At 39.8% G+C, this 16518-nt stretch overlaps 1 pseudogene; it reads left to right on the top strand.

Annotated features, from left to right (window-relative positions):
- The first annotated feature begins 4760 nt into the window (after positions 1 to 4760).
- LOC123848862 (large ribosomal subunit protein uL16m-like) lies at positions 4761 to 14546 on the top strand (annotated as a pseudogene).
- The last annotated feature ends 1972 nt before the right edge of the window (positions 14547 to 16518 follow it).

A 16518-nucleotide genomic window follows, 5' to 3' on the forward strand; every position in this document is an offset into this window, starting at 1 on the left:
TGGGAGCTGATTTGCTGCCCATCTGTGTTGGTCAGCTTTCTTGAATTCCTTAGGACAGACAAGATTTTGCTTGGTTTGTTTTGTTTCGTTTTGCTTTGCTTTGAAGCCCTGTGCAGGGTAGGCGTTGTGATACTGAGTCACACTTCTCAGCCACCACTATCCTTGTGCTCCCTATCATCTTGGAGAAGTGTGGCCTAGGAAATTGGATGATACTGGTCCACAAGCATACACTTGGCAGAGGAGATGGCAGAATAGCTCAGTGGCCCAGAGGAAGCTCCTCTGCAGAGCATTTTACTCTTTTTACTACCTTGGAGGCTGATAGCTAAACGAGGGCCTTGGTGCTTGTTTATAATTTATGCCTATCTGCTTTCAGTGAGGTGAGGAAGCTTATAATGAAGATCACATTTAGAGAGATGTTTGAAAAATAAAAAAAGAAAACTAGCAATGCTGGGGAATAAGCAGAAAGTGCAGGGGCTGAGGCCCCGGGTGACTGTCACAGCTGAGCATTACATTTAGTTCTAAATTTCCTCCTAGCTAAGGAAAAACTGGAAACACAGGGAATAATACAGTGTGCATTTCATGAAAGGAGGAAATACAACTGTCCTTCAGAGATACATAGTTTCTGTGACTGGATGGGGGTGTTAGCCAGTGCTGTGGTGGGAATCATTTTCCAGTAGATAAACGGATCAAGTCAACATACACTCCTATACACCATACACTCACACTATGTTACATGGCAGTTATATCTCAATAAAACTGAGGCAAAATTTTAAATAATTTAAGAGATACGGAGTTCCTGGCATTACATTCCAAGAGGAATTTATCCTAGAAATTCTAGACTCATAAATAAACACCACCGAATTGAGAGGCATCCAAATGCCTAGTGGATTCTCTTCCTTGGGAGCTTGCAGCTACTGCGTGGAGTTGAGTACTAGCTGTGACGAATAGTTCCCATTTGTCAGCGGTTCCTAGCCTCTGGTGGGACCCCTAGTGGTCCATGGAGTTATTGCAAAGTATCCATGAATCTAGATTCTAGATGCAAAATTTCAGGAGTGAAAAAGTAATGTTTTGTGCAAATGTGCCAGTATTTTTCCAAAATGTAAAGATGACTAGAACTAGCAAAATACAAATTTATGTAAAAGAATACTGAGTTCCCACTAGCTTTTGGTTATTATATATTTTCTTGGTTAGAGTCTACTAACAATACAGTTCTTAAGATTTGATATTACGAGGAGGTCCTTTTGCTTGACAGAGCTTTGAACCATCACTGGTGCAGACGGTCTAGATGGTGTTACTGCTCTAAGAAGAGAAGGCGGACTCCCCACCCCCACCCCTTCCCTAGTCACTACTCTCAGTAACTGTTTTTCATGTTCTGAGACGAGCTCCAAGAAAGGCACCCATGTGCTCAGATGCTCTGGGGCTTTGTTCAGTAATCAGCTTTGTGGTTTTAGGAGGCCCAAAAGAATTTCAGGGCTTTCCACTCTGAGCACTTTGTTCAGGAAGCTTAAGAGACTTGTTGTGGTTTCAGAAATGACATGCTTGAAGTTCTGGAGTTGGCACAAACTACTGTTCCTGCTCAAACAGATGGTAGGAAGAGAGGCAGCCATAGGGGCTGGTGGCCCAAAAACCGAAGCTGTGGTTATCTCCACAGACAACGGCTCTTTAGCAAGCTTGCAATTGCTCCATACTGCTTTCATGTGGGCAAAGAAAAAACTTTATCAGACAGAGAGTCTGTTCTCTTGAAACGCTGGGCTGAGAGAAGGGGAAGCTGGGCAGTAGACCGGGGCAGAATTTACAACAGGGAAAATCACGTTTCTGTTGAGTTCTTCCTTATCACGGGCGACTCTACGCCCCTGGAGGTGTCACAGATGCTTGTGTGCTGGCTGATGCTCAGACTGCAACATGAGGCCCCCCGAGAGGGGAAGGCAGAGCTCTCTGAAGCAAGCCTGAAGTCGTAAGCTACCGTGCTCTGGATTCCCTGTCTTGCCTTGGCTGTTTAAGAACAGAGGCCAGTGGCTGCAAGATTCCAAAGCTAAAGTGGGCGTTGCAAAGCCTTGTGAGAGAACCAGAGGTGCATATGGTATTTCAGCCATTGCCGTTGCTACAGTGCCATTAAACAAGCCATCCAGTCACCACCCACGGACAAGCTGGCCCATTTGTTAAGGAAACTACCAAGGTCACAATTTGCACGTCTTTAGTTATAACTCTAAGGGCATGTGCAGACATATAAATTTGAGCGTCTGGCCAAAAACGTCTTTCCTATTATTTATCACAACCCCTCAGTTGTATCATTGAAAATTTATTTCTACGAGTCAAGAGTCTTTTCTGTCTCTCTTAGAATACAAACATTCTGAGGCACGTGGGTGGTGCAGTCCATTGAGCAGCGGACTCTTGCTTTCTGCTCTGGTCCTGATCTCAGGGTCATAAGATGGAGCCCCGCATCAGGCTTGTGCTCCATGCAGAGTCTGTTTGAGTCTCTCTCCCTCTCCCTACCTCTCTTGCTCTCTCTCTCTCTCTCTAAAATAAATAAAATAAATTTTTTAAAAAAGAATACAAACATTCTGGTGGGTATCTCTGGTAGGAATAGGGGAAATGACATGTCTGAAGGTGAGGCAGAGTGCTGGGAACGGAATGATGAAAGAAAATAAAAAGGCCAGACAGATTGTGCTTATAGCTTGGAAAGCTTGGAATAGTAATCCATGGTCAAAAACAAGGTGGCTTGGGCGCCTGGGTGGCTCAGTTGGTTAAGCGACTGCCTTCGGCTCAGGTCATGATCCCAGGGTCCTGGGATCGAGTCCCACATCGGGCTCCCGGCTCAGCGGGAAGCCTGCTTCTCCCTCTCCCACTCCCCCTGCTTGTGTTCCTGCTCTCTCTGTCTCTGTCAAATAAATAAATAAATAAAATCTTTAAAAAAACAAACAAACAAACAAACAAAAAAAACAAGGTGGCTTAAGGCAAAATCACAGCCTGGGCAGAGTCTGACTAGCTTAAGGCCCAAATCCTCAGCTCCCCCTCCTTTCCTGCTGGGCCCTCCTCCCCTCTGGCTGACCTAACCTCAAACTTTAAACTCTTTCCTTATTCCCTTTGCTCCAGCAAACCTGTCATACAAAAAAACACCGAACCAAGGAAATATTCACTCACATCTTGATTCTTTAGGTAAGGAATTCCACTTCTGTTTTCTCATATAAAAGAGGGCTAGTGCTACATGGTTCCCTGATGCTAAAGTAACAAACAAACAAACAAACAAAAAACATATCTTTTCTTACCTTTCTGAAATCTGGAAATATTTTTAAGTGTGTACATTTAATATGGTAGTGTTTCTTTTTATATATATCCCAAAAAGCTGTTACTAAAATACATGGTATATCTTCTAATTAATGGTCCCACAGAACTGAAAAATATATAGTTTGTTTTTGTTTTGCTCTTTCTCACAAGTTAATATAAGGAATGAATATGATAATTCTTGTGAAAATTTGGCAGTATATCAAGGTAGACAATAAAATGCCATGGGATTTTTTCCTAGTGGGCCTCCTATCTCTTGAATGATGGTTCAGATGATTCCCTATGACATCCTGTGCAACAGATACATGAGGCTCTCTTTCCTAAAGGCACAATGTTACAAGGTTGGGTTCTATTATTAGAAAACTCTTTAATATCATAAAAATGTCCTAATCGTTAAAATAAAAGAGAGAAAATACAAATATATGTTCTTACAAACATTAAAAGTAAACATAATATAAATTACATATGTTATATATATATATATATATATTTTAAAGATTTTTATTTATTTATTTGACAGAGAGAGAAAGACAGTGAGAGAGGGACTACAAACAGGGGGAATGGGAGAGGGAGAAGCAGAATTCCTGCTGAGCAGGGAGCCTGACAAGGGGCTCGATCCCAGGATCCTGGGATCATGACCTGAGCCAAGGTAGATGCTTAACGACTGAGCCACTCAGGCGCCCCTGTTATATATATTATATACATTAATTAATATATATTATAAGGAAGCATTATAGATGTTCCTTTGGGATTTTTTCTGCATGGTCTGGGTTGACCAAGGCTTCTTAAAATATGAATCCAATGAAATTTTGATAGGAAATGTCTTTCTATTTTCTTAAGAATCCCATAGAAAACATAGTTGGTCTTGATTACTCTAAGGCTTGTTAAGGTATGATGATTGTTTTAAGGATGATGGCTGTTGGGCTTCTGGCAGACCAAGGTTTGGGTACACACCAACCTTGTGGTACCTCTCAATGATACCAGGTAAATGGCCCTTGCTCTTCTTCCTGGTCTATTCTTTAGAAAATTTTTATATAGGAGGTATTCTCTCTCAAGTCTCAGACTTTAGGATATAGAGCGTTAGGGCTACTGGGGGTCTGACTGTGGTCAGCATTTTCCAATTCCAAAAATTTGATTTTCCCAAAGTTAGATGTAAATTCTTGGCAATCAGGATTCAAACTTAGAACTCCTGGCCCTGTGTCCTATGGGAATAAACATATTTTTGCAGCCAAACATCTGCAAATAACTGTTGAATAACTACTATGTGCTAAGTTCTATGCTAGGCATGAGATATGCAAAGATGAATACATGCTCTTACAACTGGATAAGAAAATATGATAAGGACATGAACTAGAAATTCACAGAAGAAAATTCCAAATGGTCAATAAACATTTAAATGTATGTGATTCACTAGCAATTAAAAATATGTAAGTTAAGAGTCTCTGTGGGGAGCCCAGGGCTGCCAGATGCAGGTGACCATGTGGCAGCTGCTGGCTTGAGCCAGGGGGCCACTCCTGTGAGCAACACTCTCAGATTCTTGGGCAGCCCCGCCCCCCCATTGTTGGACTACAGATGCTGCTCCCAGTGGTAACTTTTGAAGATGTTTCCATTCCTGAAAAGCCCAAGCTTAGATTTGTTGAAAGGGCACCATTTGTGCCAAAAGTGAGAAGAGAATCTAAAAACTTGAGTGACATATAGGGACCTCCTACTGAAGGAGAGGCAGTTTTACAATCTTGGCACTTGGTGGTGGTTACCTCCATTGGGACCATTTTGAAATGATGCACCTGACAATGAACCACTCTATGGACCCCAAGAATATATTTGCCTTATGGAGAGTACCAGCCCCTTTCAAGTCTGTCACTTTCAAGGGTATAAGACAGCACATGGGTGGAGGCAAAAGTGCTTTTGGCTACAAGTGACTCCTGTGAAGTTTGGCCATCTCATAAAAGAGATGGGTGGGCATTGTGAATTCAAAGACATATAAGGTTTCCTTGATCAGGTTGTGCACAAATTGCCCTTCTCAGCAAAGGCTGTGTGCATGAGAATCTAGAGAAAATGTGGAAAGATCAAGAGGAATTAGGACAGAACAACCCAAACCCCTGGATTTTTGAGCATATAGCCACTGCCAAAGCTGGGGATATGGAAAGTTCTGAGCCCATATGAATTGACTCAGAAGGAGAGGTCCTGGGGCAAATTCTATATGACTGTCTTCTGGTTTGTCTCTCTTTTTTTCTCCCACTATGTTCATTTGTTTTGTTTCTTAAATTCCACATATGAGTGAAATCGTGTGGTATTTGTCTTTCTCTGACTAACTTATTTCACTTAGCATAATACTCTCCAGCTCCATGTCATCGCAGATGACAAAATTTCACTCTTTTTATGGCTGAGTAATAGTCCATTGTATACATATACCACATTTTCTTAATCCATTCATCAGTCAATGGATATTTGGGCTCTTTCCATAATTTGGCTATGATTGATAATGCTCCTATAAACATCAGCGTGCGTGTATTCCTTCAAATCAGTATTTTTGTATCCTTTGGGTAAATACTTAGTAGTGCATTTGCTGGATCATAAGGTAATAATATTTTTAACTTTTTGAGGAACCTCCATACTGTTTTCCAGAGTGGCTGCACCAGTTTGCATTCCCACCAACAGTGTAAGAGGGTTCTCCTTTCTCCACATCCGCACCAACATCTTTTGTTTCCTGTATTGTTAACTTTAGCCATTCTGACTGGTGTGAGGTGCTATTTCATTGTAGTTTTGATTTTTATTTCCCTGATGATGAGTGATGTTGAATATCTTTATATGTCCCAGAAAAAGAAGAGAGAGAAAGGGGGGCAGAAGGTTTATTTGAGGAAATTATAGCGGAAAACCTCCCTAATCTGGGGAAAGGAAACAGACATCCAAATACAGGAGGTACAGAGAACTCCCATCAAAATCAACAAAAGCAGGCCAACACCAATACATAGTATAGTTAAATTTGCAAAATATACTGATAAAGAAAAAGTCCTAAAAGCAGAAGACAAAAGAAGTCCCTAAGTTTTAAGGGAAGACCTGTAAGACTAACAGCATATCTCTCCACAGAAACTTGGCAAGCCAGAAGGGAGTGGCATCATATATTCAACACACTGAATGGGGAAAATCAACCAGGAATACACTAACCAGCAAGGCTGTCATTCAGCATAGAAGGAGAGATTAAGAGTTTCCCAAACAAAAACTAAAGATTTTCATGGCCACTAAACCAGCCCTGCAAGAAATATTAAAAGGGACTCTTTGAGTGGGAAGGAAAGACCAAAAGCCACAAAGACTAGAAAGGAACAGAGAAAATCTCCAGAAACAATGACAAAACAAGTAATAAAATGGTACTAAATATATATCTATTGATAATTACTCTGTATGTAAATGGACTAAATGCTCCAATTAAAAGACATAGGGTATCAGAATGGATTAAAAAAACAAGACCCATCTATATGTTCCCTACAAGAGACTCATTTTAGACCTAAAGACACCTGCAGATTGAAAGTGAGGAGATGGAGAAATATTTATCATACAAATAGACATCAAAAGAAAGCCAGAGTAGCCATACTTATATCAGACAAACTAGATTTTAAACCAAAGACTGTAACAAGAGATGAAGAAAGGCATTATATCATAATAAATGGGTCTATCCAACAAGAGGATCTAACAATTGTAAAATATTTATGCCCCCAACTTGGGAGCACCCAAATATATAAAACAAAATCTTGATATTTTTAAGTGCATTATATTTACATTAAATGAAGTTTGAGGATTACCTCAGGAAAAAAAAAATATATGTAAGCTAAAATAAGAAGTCATTCTTTTCTTTTTTTACTCTGTTTAAAAACAATGGCTATATCCAATGTTAGAGAAAGTGTGGGTAATCCTCTACTGTTGATGAAATACCACCTTTCTAGAGGAGTTTGACAGTATGTATCAAAATAAAAATGTTTATCTTTAACCTGACAATTCCCATCTGGGAATTTAAGCAAAGGCAATAATAGAAAAAGGAGCTCAAAGATATGTATATAGATTTTCATTGGAGTATTTTTTATAATAATGGTCTCATATGAACCTCATTCATAGTATTGTTAAATAACTTATGCAATAGCCTTTCAGTGGATTGCTGTGCAGTTGATTATGTATTCCTATGTTAAGAAAGCTATCCACAATATTTCATCATGTAAAAATAACAGAATGCTATATACAGGTTCATCCTATTTCTGTTTTTTAAAAAGTATACATACTTATATGCATACTAAGAAATTAAGAAAGATCCTCCAAGATGAGAAACATGGATCAATCTTTCATTTCTTTTTTACACTTCTTTGTAGTTCCTTATTTTTTTGCAATGAGCTTTAATTACTTTTATTATATGAAAAAAGCTATTAAAATATATATATCAAGCACTCTTCCCCCAGAGATATCACATTTGTATACACTGGCATATTTTTCCAAGCTGAAGTAAAAGTTATCTAATAATTCTAGAATTTGCAGAATTGGCAGAGCTAAGCTGTGAGTTCACCTCTCTTTTCAAAGCCAAAAGCCCAGTTCCAGGAAGAGAGCAGGGGATCCAGACAAGTCTTTCCTTCCTGTCCTCCATTGAGCCAGCCACTCCAATCCTTTTCTCAGCATTTTCCTGCTTATGGTAAGTCAGATCCAGGTGATGTAATTTTCTTGAGCAGGGGAGGAACTAAAATTAATCAGAAGGTTCCCATGTTCCAAGCACTCTGTTGAATACTCATATATCCTCCACTGATGAGGTGAGTGCTAATAGACAAAATAAATGGTCTCAGATCGACAGGATCATGCTTCACATCTAGTCCCCTGATTCCAAAACCCATGCTATTTTCATGGGTTCCTCAATGTCTACTTCTGTGTATTTGTGTGCTCTCCAACATATAGATTCCTGCTTTAGTATGAAGTAGTTTGTGCCTAAATGTTTGTACTTAATTGGGTCTTCCTTAGAAGAGGTCTACAGTGGGCACATTTCTCTCATGCCCTAGCTTTCTTTAACTGGCTAGAGATCTGCACACTCCACCCATCCATCCTTTCATCCATCCATCTATCCATTCTTACATATATCATCTCCATTTACCCATTCTTCCATCTAGTATTTGTTAAGAACAATATACTTTAGAGTTTAAAAGCATAGTCCATAGAACTAAATTGGCTGGGTCCAAATCATAGCTCTACCATTTACCAGGTATGAGACCATGGACAAATCACTTAAATACTCTGTGATTCCTTTTTCTGTAAATTGGGGATAATAACAATATCTACCTCATAATATTGTGCACATTAAATGAATTAATTAATCTAAAGTACTTGGAGTAATGCCTGGCATGTAATAAATGTATTTCCATCATGATTAATATCATGTGCCGGGCACTGGATACTAAAACTTCAAAATAGAACAAAATAGGGTTTCTGCCTTCAAGACTAGCTTATAGTCTAGAGGAAGGGACAGGCACACGTATGACCAAAAGCACGGAGTTCCGTGGGGGCAGCACTGGAGAGGGTGGGCGTTAAGGAGGCTTCCCGGGGAAGAGATTGTCTAATCTGAAGTCAGCCAGCTAAAAGTGGGAAAGGCAGGGAAGAAGGCCTGGAGGCAAGAATGTGTGGCAAGCTTGAGGCACCCAGGCGGTTCAGAACAACTGAGGGGCAGAGTGCCCGAAGGGCATGGGAGAGATGGAACTGGAGAGGGGAGGTCAGCTGGCTCTGGTTTCTTAAATTTAGTGGAGCTCACTACACCTCTTCCCCTTTACTTGCATTTAAACCTTTTTGTCTATTATTGCCCTTAATTAATAACAACACATCAGACCTAAAAGATAAGGTTGGAGGTCATGGGTAAAAACTCTTCTTTCATCATGCTTTCAGCTTCTGCGGTAAAATGACTAAGTGTCTCAGCTACAACTGTGTCTGGAAACTTCACCATATTTAGAGTCTCAGACTGTGGAAGTGGGATTCACAGTGTCCCCAACTTTGGGGAAAAGTGACTACCCCAGCCATCTGGGTTTGGCAGGCTTTTTGGAACTAGCTGCCTCTCATCACAGAGATCAAGGACATATATTGGACCCACACTCCTGCCTTCAGTGAAAATCTAGTGTGCCTGGCAGGCTGATCAGCTTAAGCAGGCAGATTTATTTTATAGCTCTTATATTGTCTTTCTCAACAATAATTGTGTTCCAAGGAAAGAACTTGAGGGCTGAAACTCCTAACTGACTAGGATTTTTATGACTGTCTTGACTATTCTCAAGTACTTCTCTCCCTCTACTATTTTTTTGCCTTTAAAGTATTAAGTATTAAAGTGTTGTTTTTTATTATTCAGTTTTAACTAATGCCTTATTCATCACAAAAATTATGTATTCTTAATTTTTGTCTTCAATTCATTTCATAGATTTTCTCTATGAAATATGTGTCTCTTGTTCTATTTTGAGATTCTCTTTGAAAGTACGTAAGGATGCTCACTGGACTGGTTGCCAGTTTCCAGAGAAGGTTCAAATCTTGCTACCTATATCTTCAAAAAGATTTCTGTAGGTCTGTCATAACACCTTCAGTGTTTCTCGGTTGGCTTCTGCTTGCTTTTTGTTTTTTGGTGTAACATCCTCCATAGGGTATTTTTGGCAACAGAGCTTGTCTGAATCAGTCTCCCTTTCATTTCTGAGGCAAACCAGTGATTCATCTTTGGTACAGGAAGACTTTCACAAACAGCTATATTGTTTTGTATCATTAGCGTTTGAGTTAGGGAGACAGATCAATGGGAACTGTCTCAGGGGCATTCAACTTTCCAGTTAGGTCTTCACTATTGCTCCTGTCAACAGTACCAAGAAGAGTGTGAGTGCAGGTGAAGGTCTCCTGGGCCTGATTTTGACACCACCCCTGCTCAGAAGGCTATGGGATGGGTGGAGGAAGAAAGGCTGAAAGTTGAAACCACAAGTGCATTAAAGAGCAATAAAATCGTATGTGTCCTGTTGTGCTATCCTGAGGGCACAGGATCCCCCCTATATTATATTCCTGCCAAAAGTATTTAGTCTAATTATGAGGAAATAATCAGGTACATACAAATTGTGAGATATTTTGCAAAACAGCTAGCTTAGCATTTTCAAAAATGTTAGTGTAATGAAAAACAAAAGATTGGGGAATTATTCTAGATTAGCTTTAAAAATATGCCAGCAGGGCACCTGGGTGGCTCAGTTGGTTAAGCGACTGCCTTCGGCTCAGGTCATAATCCTGGAGTCCCAGGATCGAGTCCCGCATCAGGCTCCCTGCTCGGCAGGGAGTCTGCTTCTCCCTCTGACCCTCCTGCCTCTCATGCTCTCTGTCTCTCATTCTCTCTCTCTCAAATAAATAAATAAAATCTTAAAAAAATATATATATGCCAGCAGCATTAGCATCACCTAGGACTTTATTGGAAATGCAGAATTTCAGGGCCCACCCCAGAGTCAAAATCAGAATTTGGATTTTAATAAGATCCCCAGGTGATTTGTGTGCACAGTCAATTCTGAGAAGCCCTGATCTAACGTACAATTCATATTCAAATTTCCCCCAACTGACCCAGTCCTATCCCTTTTTTTTTTCCTTCCCCAACTCACCCCACTCCAAATTTGAATCTAACAAATATCACAGTGCATTTAGTTGCCAGATCTCGTTTTATCTTTTAATCTGGAACTGTGGCTTGCAAACTTCAGCATGCATCAGAATCACTTGGAGGGTTTGTTAAAACGCAGATTGCCAGATTGCCATCTTCTTTGCAAGGGAAACAAAAGCAAAAATAAACTATTGGAGCTACTCCAAAATAAAAAGCTGTTGCAAAGGAAACCATCAACAAAACAAAAGGGTAGCCTACTCAATGGGAGAAGATATTTACAAATGGTATGTCCAATAACAGGTTAATATCCAAAATATATAAAGAACTTATACAACTCAACACCAAAAAAATCTGTTTAAAAAATGGGCAGAGGATCTGAATAGATTTTTTTTCCAAAGAAGACATACAGATGGCCAACAGGCACATGAAAAGATGCTTAACATCACTAATCATCAGGGAAATGCAAATTCAAAACCACAAGGAGATATTACCTTACACCTTTTAGAATGGCTAAAATTAAAAAAAGACAAGAAATAACATGTGTTGACAAGGATATAGAGAAAAAGGAATACTCATACACTATTGGCAAGAATGTAAATTGGTATAGCCACTGTGGAAAACAGTAGGGAGGTTCCTCAAAAGCTTAAAAATAGAAATATATGATCTAATAATTCCACTATTGGGTATTTACCCAAAGAACACAAAAAAATCTAATTTGAAAACATACGTGCACCACTGTGTTTCTTGCAGCATTATTTACAGTAGCCAACATATGGAAGCAAACTGTGTCCATTGATAGATGAATGGTTAAAGAAGATGTGATAGATAGATAGATAGATAGATAGATAGATAGATAGATAGATATGCAATGGAATATTACACAACCATTAAAAAATGAGATCATGCCATTTGAGACAACATGGAAAGACCTAGAGGGTATTATGCTAAGTGAAATAAGTCAGACTGAGAAAGACAAATACCATACGACTTCACTCATTATTTGAAACAAACGAAAGCAACAACAACAAAACAAATGAATAAACAAAAAGTAGAATCAGACCCATAAATATGGAGAAAAAACATGGTTGCTAGAGGGGAGAGAGTGGGACGTTGGGCAAAATGGGTGAAGGGGAGTGGGAGATATAGGCTTCCAGTTATGGAGTGAATAAGATGGGAATAAAAGGCATAGCATAAAGAATACAGTCAATGATATTGTAAAAACGTTGTATGGTGACAAATGATAGCTATACTTGTGGTGAACACAGCATAATGTATAAGCTTGTTAAATAACTATGTTGTATGCCTGAAACTAATGTAACATGTGTCAACAATACTCAAAAAATTTTAAAAAATTAAAAAAAAAACAAAAAACAAAAATAAACTTGGACTCTACAGGATTCCAGGTAGAGCAAAACAAATTCTATAAAATTCAGTGTTTTTGTGGTGCATTTTAGTGGAAGTCTTTGCCTTATCATTTCACACTATGAAAAAATAGGACTCTTCCCAAGTGCAGTATTTCAGGAACTGTTTATTGAGCACCTGAGGTAGGCACTGGATTCCAGGACAGAAAATAGAGACAAGATTGGTACTTCCCAATGCATAGGGTGCAGGGTGGGAAAATGTGGGAATAACTGGTCTACATCACAGCTCTGTGTGAATGGTTTTAAGAAAATAGTATATCAAAACAAAGCATATTTATGAAATTCTTTGATTATATTAACAATAAAAATAAAAAATTTAAGAAAAAAAAAAAACCCACAGATTCCACACCCCCTCCAACTCCTACATACACCATCTGAGAGTTCCTAGAGGTAAGGTCAGATGCTGCTGGCCCTGGGACCACACTGTGGGTAGCAAGAAATTAAACAATAGTATCAGTTCAATGTTAAATTTCTAAGTGTGATAATTATGTTTGTATAGATAAAAGCCTTTGTTTTTGGAGATTCTTGCTGAAATATTTAGATATGTAGTATCATGATATCTACAAGTAACTCTCAAAAAATTCAACAAAATAAATAAAGAGCTATCTGGATGGATGGATCATGAATACATAGATGAATGGACGGATGGGTAAACAAATGGATAGATTGATAGAGCAAAATTAACAATCAGTGAACAAAGATGAACAGTGAACCTTAGTGAACAAAAGAAGTAGTGAGGTAACACAAACTGTGGGGGGAGGAAAATTTTCTCTGCCCTTTTAGGTTTATCACCTGGGGCTTTGCATATTATATTAACAGAAAAAAAGGCATACAAATTTTATTTGATGTTAATTTTTATGGGACATCGTGGTTTTTCTGGAAAAGAAGTGAGGACTCAAAGAAGTAGGTAGGCCTGAGAGCTTCTACACCGTTTTAAACAAAGAATGAGAAATTATGGAGATGTGGCATGACAAGGGAAAAAGTTTTGGGCTTCCAACAGTGGCAAACTGTGTGAAGATAAATACATGGAGGAAACTAATGAGACATCAGGGCTATCCCAGTCAGGTTTGTTTGTACAAGTCCATCTCGGGGATGAGGGATTTATGACAGCCCATATTTCTCAGTACTTTCTGCCTTTAGTCAGATAAGGAAATACCTGGGGAGGCTTCTTTATGTATCTGTGGATTCTCAGATATTTTCAGTTCAAAATAATCCTTATGCCAAATGGGTAGCAGGGTTCAGAATACACTAACCCAAAATATGAAACCTTGGTATATTGATTATTTTAAGCTGGAGGGGTTTGAGCAATGGCAGGTGCAGGAAGGGCTGTCTGACTTCCTCCATCTCCCCTGAATCAGGTCTTAAGTCCCTGTGAGAGGTGTCCTCCTTATAACTGGAGGAAAGGAGTGTCCTTATCTCCAAAGATAGAGGGACACTGAGAGTAATCTAAACCAAGAGACCTTGCTAAGTTTCCCCCATTTTACCACCTTAGTTCATACCATTCTGTCCTATCATATTTTCCTATGACTCTCCACACTTCATCAAACCTAGTAAACCACTTCTTTCGATCTCATTTCCTCACACAAAACTTATATTATATAATTTGTGTGCTTTTCTGTTAATCTGTCTTTTATTAATCTAATTTATAGGCTCCCAGCCAGTGAACCTAAGGAAGGTGGAAGAAATCAACTTTTTTTTCCTTTCCTATGGTGGCATATTTTGGAATGGCATAATCTGATCTCCTTCAAAACAAAAGATGCCCTCATAGAGATTATAGCTTTTATTGTCCCTATTAACAGTATACCAGTGTGGAGTGTGGTAAGAGCAGTCTTTGGGCAGGTCTGATCTGCACCAAGAAGGCCACTGGATGAGTGAAATACAGTGTGTGGCTCAATAACTGGCCTTTATCGTTTCAACCTGAAAAGCTGAATGATTTTGATAGATAAACACTCATAGATAACTTGGTGCCCTAAGGACTAAAAGGAGTCGTGACCATGTTGAACTGATTTATTTCATTAATATTATTTAAGTCTCCAGTCAGTCAACCAACATCTTTTACTATTCCTAAGGGATGTCAGGGATATTTGAACCTTGCCATCTGGGTCCGACCAGCAGTCATCCCCGGGGGGCCTGCAGCAGGAAAGACTTCAGTCTCTGGGAGGGGTGGTTCAAAGCCCCCTGGTCGAGGTGAGGAAGAAATGCAGATTCTGCTTCAGGTAATGCGAAATTAGAGATCTGTGGCCTGGGAAAGCCACTCAGGCCCTTTGGGATTCTGTTTTCTTATCTGTAGCCTCACCACTGGACTGGAGCAGGGATTTTCAGACTGTGCTTTGTGGAACCTTCAGAGCTTCTTGAAGAGAACTCAGGGACTGCTGGAAGGAGTGAGGAACATGCTTCTGACAGGGCCAGGAGGCAGTCCCTCGCTGCCCCAACCACACCTGTGAACCATCCACCCCTGCACAGCAAACGACACTCCTAATGGGCATTCTAGGTTATCTGATGCTGAGTGGGACACTGACAGGAGGAATGGGATGGCAGGGTGGAGACAGAATACAAAGGAAAGAAAGGTCCTCTTCGGGGACTGGAAACACAGCAGAAAGCCTCATTCTTGCCAGCATTTGTTGAATTCACCTGAGTTAGGCCAGATGGGCTACGTAAGGACTGAGGAAGATGTGAAAACAGCACAAGATCCAACGTGGCTACCCAAGGCTTCTTAGAGGAGATATTTTTCAGTTAGGTCCCAAAAAGGAACCCTGATTCTGAAGCTGGCATATGTCCTGCCTTTACCCTCCATGGCAATGCGAGAGGACTCTTCATGCTGTCATTGTAAATGCCTTGTGAAGCTCTGTGCTTTAGTAAGAAATGCCAAGTACCCCCTGGCGTGAGGCAAAATTTGCCATAAATGGTAAACAAAGAACAGGTCACCTTTGTTGGATCATTAATTGTTGCGTATGTTTAGGTATAATTTTAAGCAAACAATTTTGCTAGTGAGCTGTAGTGTTTACACTGACCATTATTCAGAAGCTTTCTTAAGAGCACCTCTTGCCACAGTGGACTGTCCCACCAGCCAGGCCCAGCTCTGTAGGCTGCTTCCTATTACAGGAAGAAATGGCAGTGCCAGCTAACATTTCTTGTGTTTAGCACCTGCCCTTACCAAAAACACTCTCATCCACAGTTACTGGCTGCTTATTAGTCACCAAGACATAAATTTTAGACTACTCCTTTGAAAAATGTAAATAGTATCATATTTGCTATTGTTTCAGGTTTAGTCCAGTAGTTAGTCCTGGTTTACTACTTACTCATCCAGTCATTACACCAGGCACTAGAAAATAAACCTTTAACATGTTGGAGCCCCATAGTCTCAAATGTTGCAATAAGTAAGAGCTTGATATATTTCCTTAAAAACATGCATGCACACACATACACAGAGACAGAGAGAGAGAGAGAGAGATAAGCCTCATATTAAAGATTTCTTCTGGATTTGCATTTATCCTTACTACAGCCACTGCTGCTTCTGTTACACTGACCAGTTCACGGTCTTGCATAAGGAACTGAGGCTTTCTGAGTCTTAATTTCTCTTTTGTAAAATGAGAGGGTTGCAGGCTCCTGAATGGCCATCCTATCTTTTTCCTGATTCCATGCTGTGTCCTTGGCTTAGAAGCTCATACCCACCCTCTAGACCATTTTTGCCCCTCAAGAGACATTTGGCAATGTCTGGAGAGATTTCAGGTTGTCACAACTTGGGGTGGGGGTGTGAATGGCATCTAAGGGATAGAGGCCAGGAATACTACTAAATGTCCTATAATGCACGAGGCAAGGCCTCACAACAAATGATTATCTGGCCTAAAATGTCCATAGTGTCAGGTTCAGAAACCCTCTTCTAGATTGGGGAATTTCTGCAAGTCCTTTAGCCTGCAAGGTAAATGACACTCCCCACAGGACACCTTATCTAGTGCCCTAAATTGAACATAAAGCTGTCAGGACACTTATCCCCATATAGCTATAATTGTTCTTTGCCCATTTTTCTCTTTAGGAGCTAAGGTCATGTTTCTCGTTTAGTGTATTTATGTCTCTTTCGAGCTTAGCACATGATAGGATTGAACAAAGAAATGGATGGACAGATGAATGATTAGTTAGCTAGGGCTGTCATAACAAAGTACCACAGACTGGGTGGCTTAAACAACAGAAATTTATTTTCTCACG

The sequence above is a fragment of the Mirounga angustirostris genome, unplaced genomic scaffold (genome assembly GCF_029215605.1).
Source record: "Mirounga angustirostris isolate CCGP_5_RB_7025 unplaced genomic scaffold, mMirAng1.0.hap1 SCAF_2, whole genome shotgun sequence".
Classification (NCBI taxonomy): Eukaryota; Metazoa; Chordata; class Mammalia; order Carnivora; family Phocidae; genus Mirounga; species Mirounga angustirostris.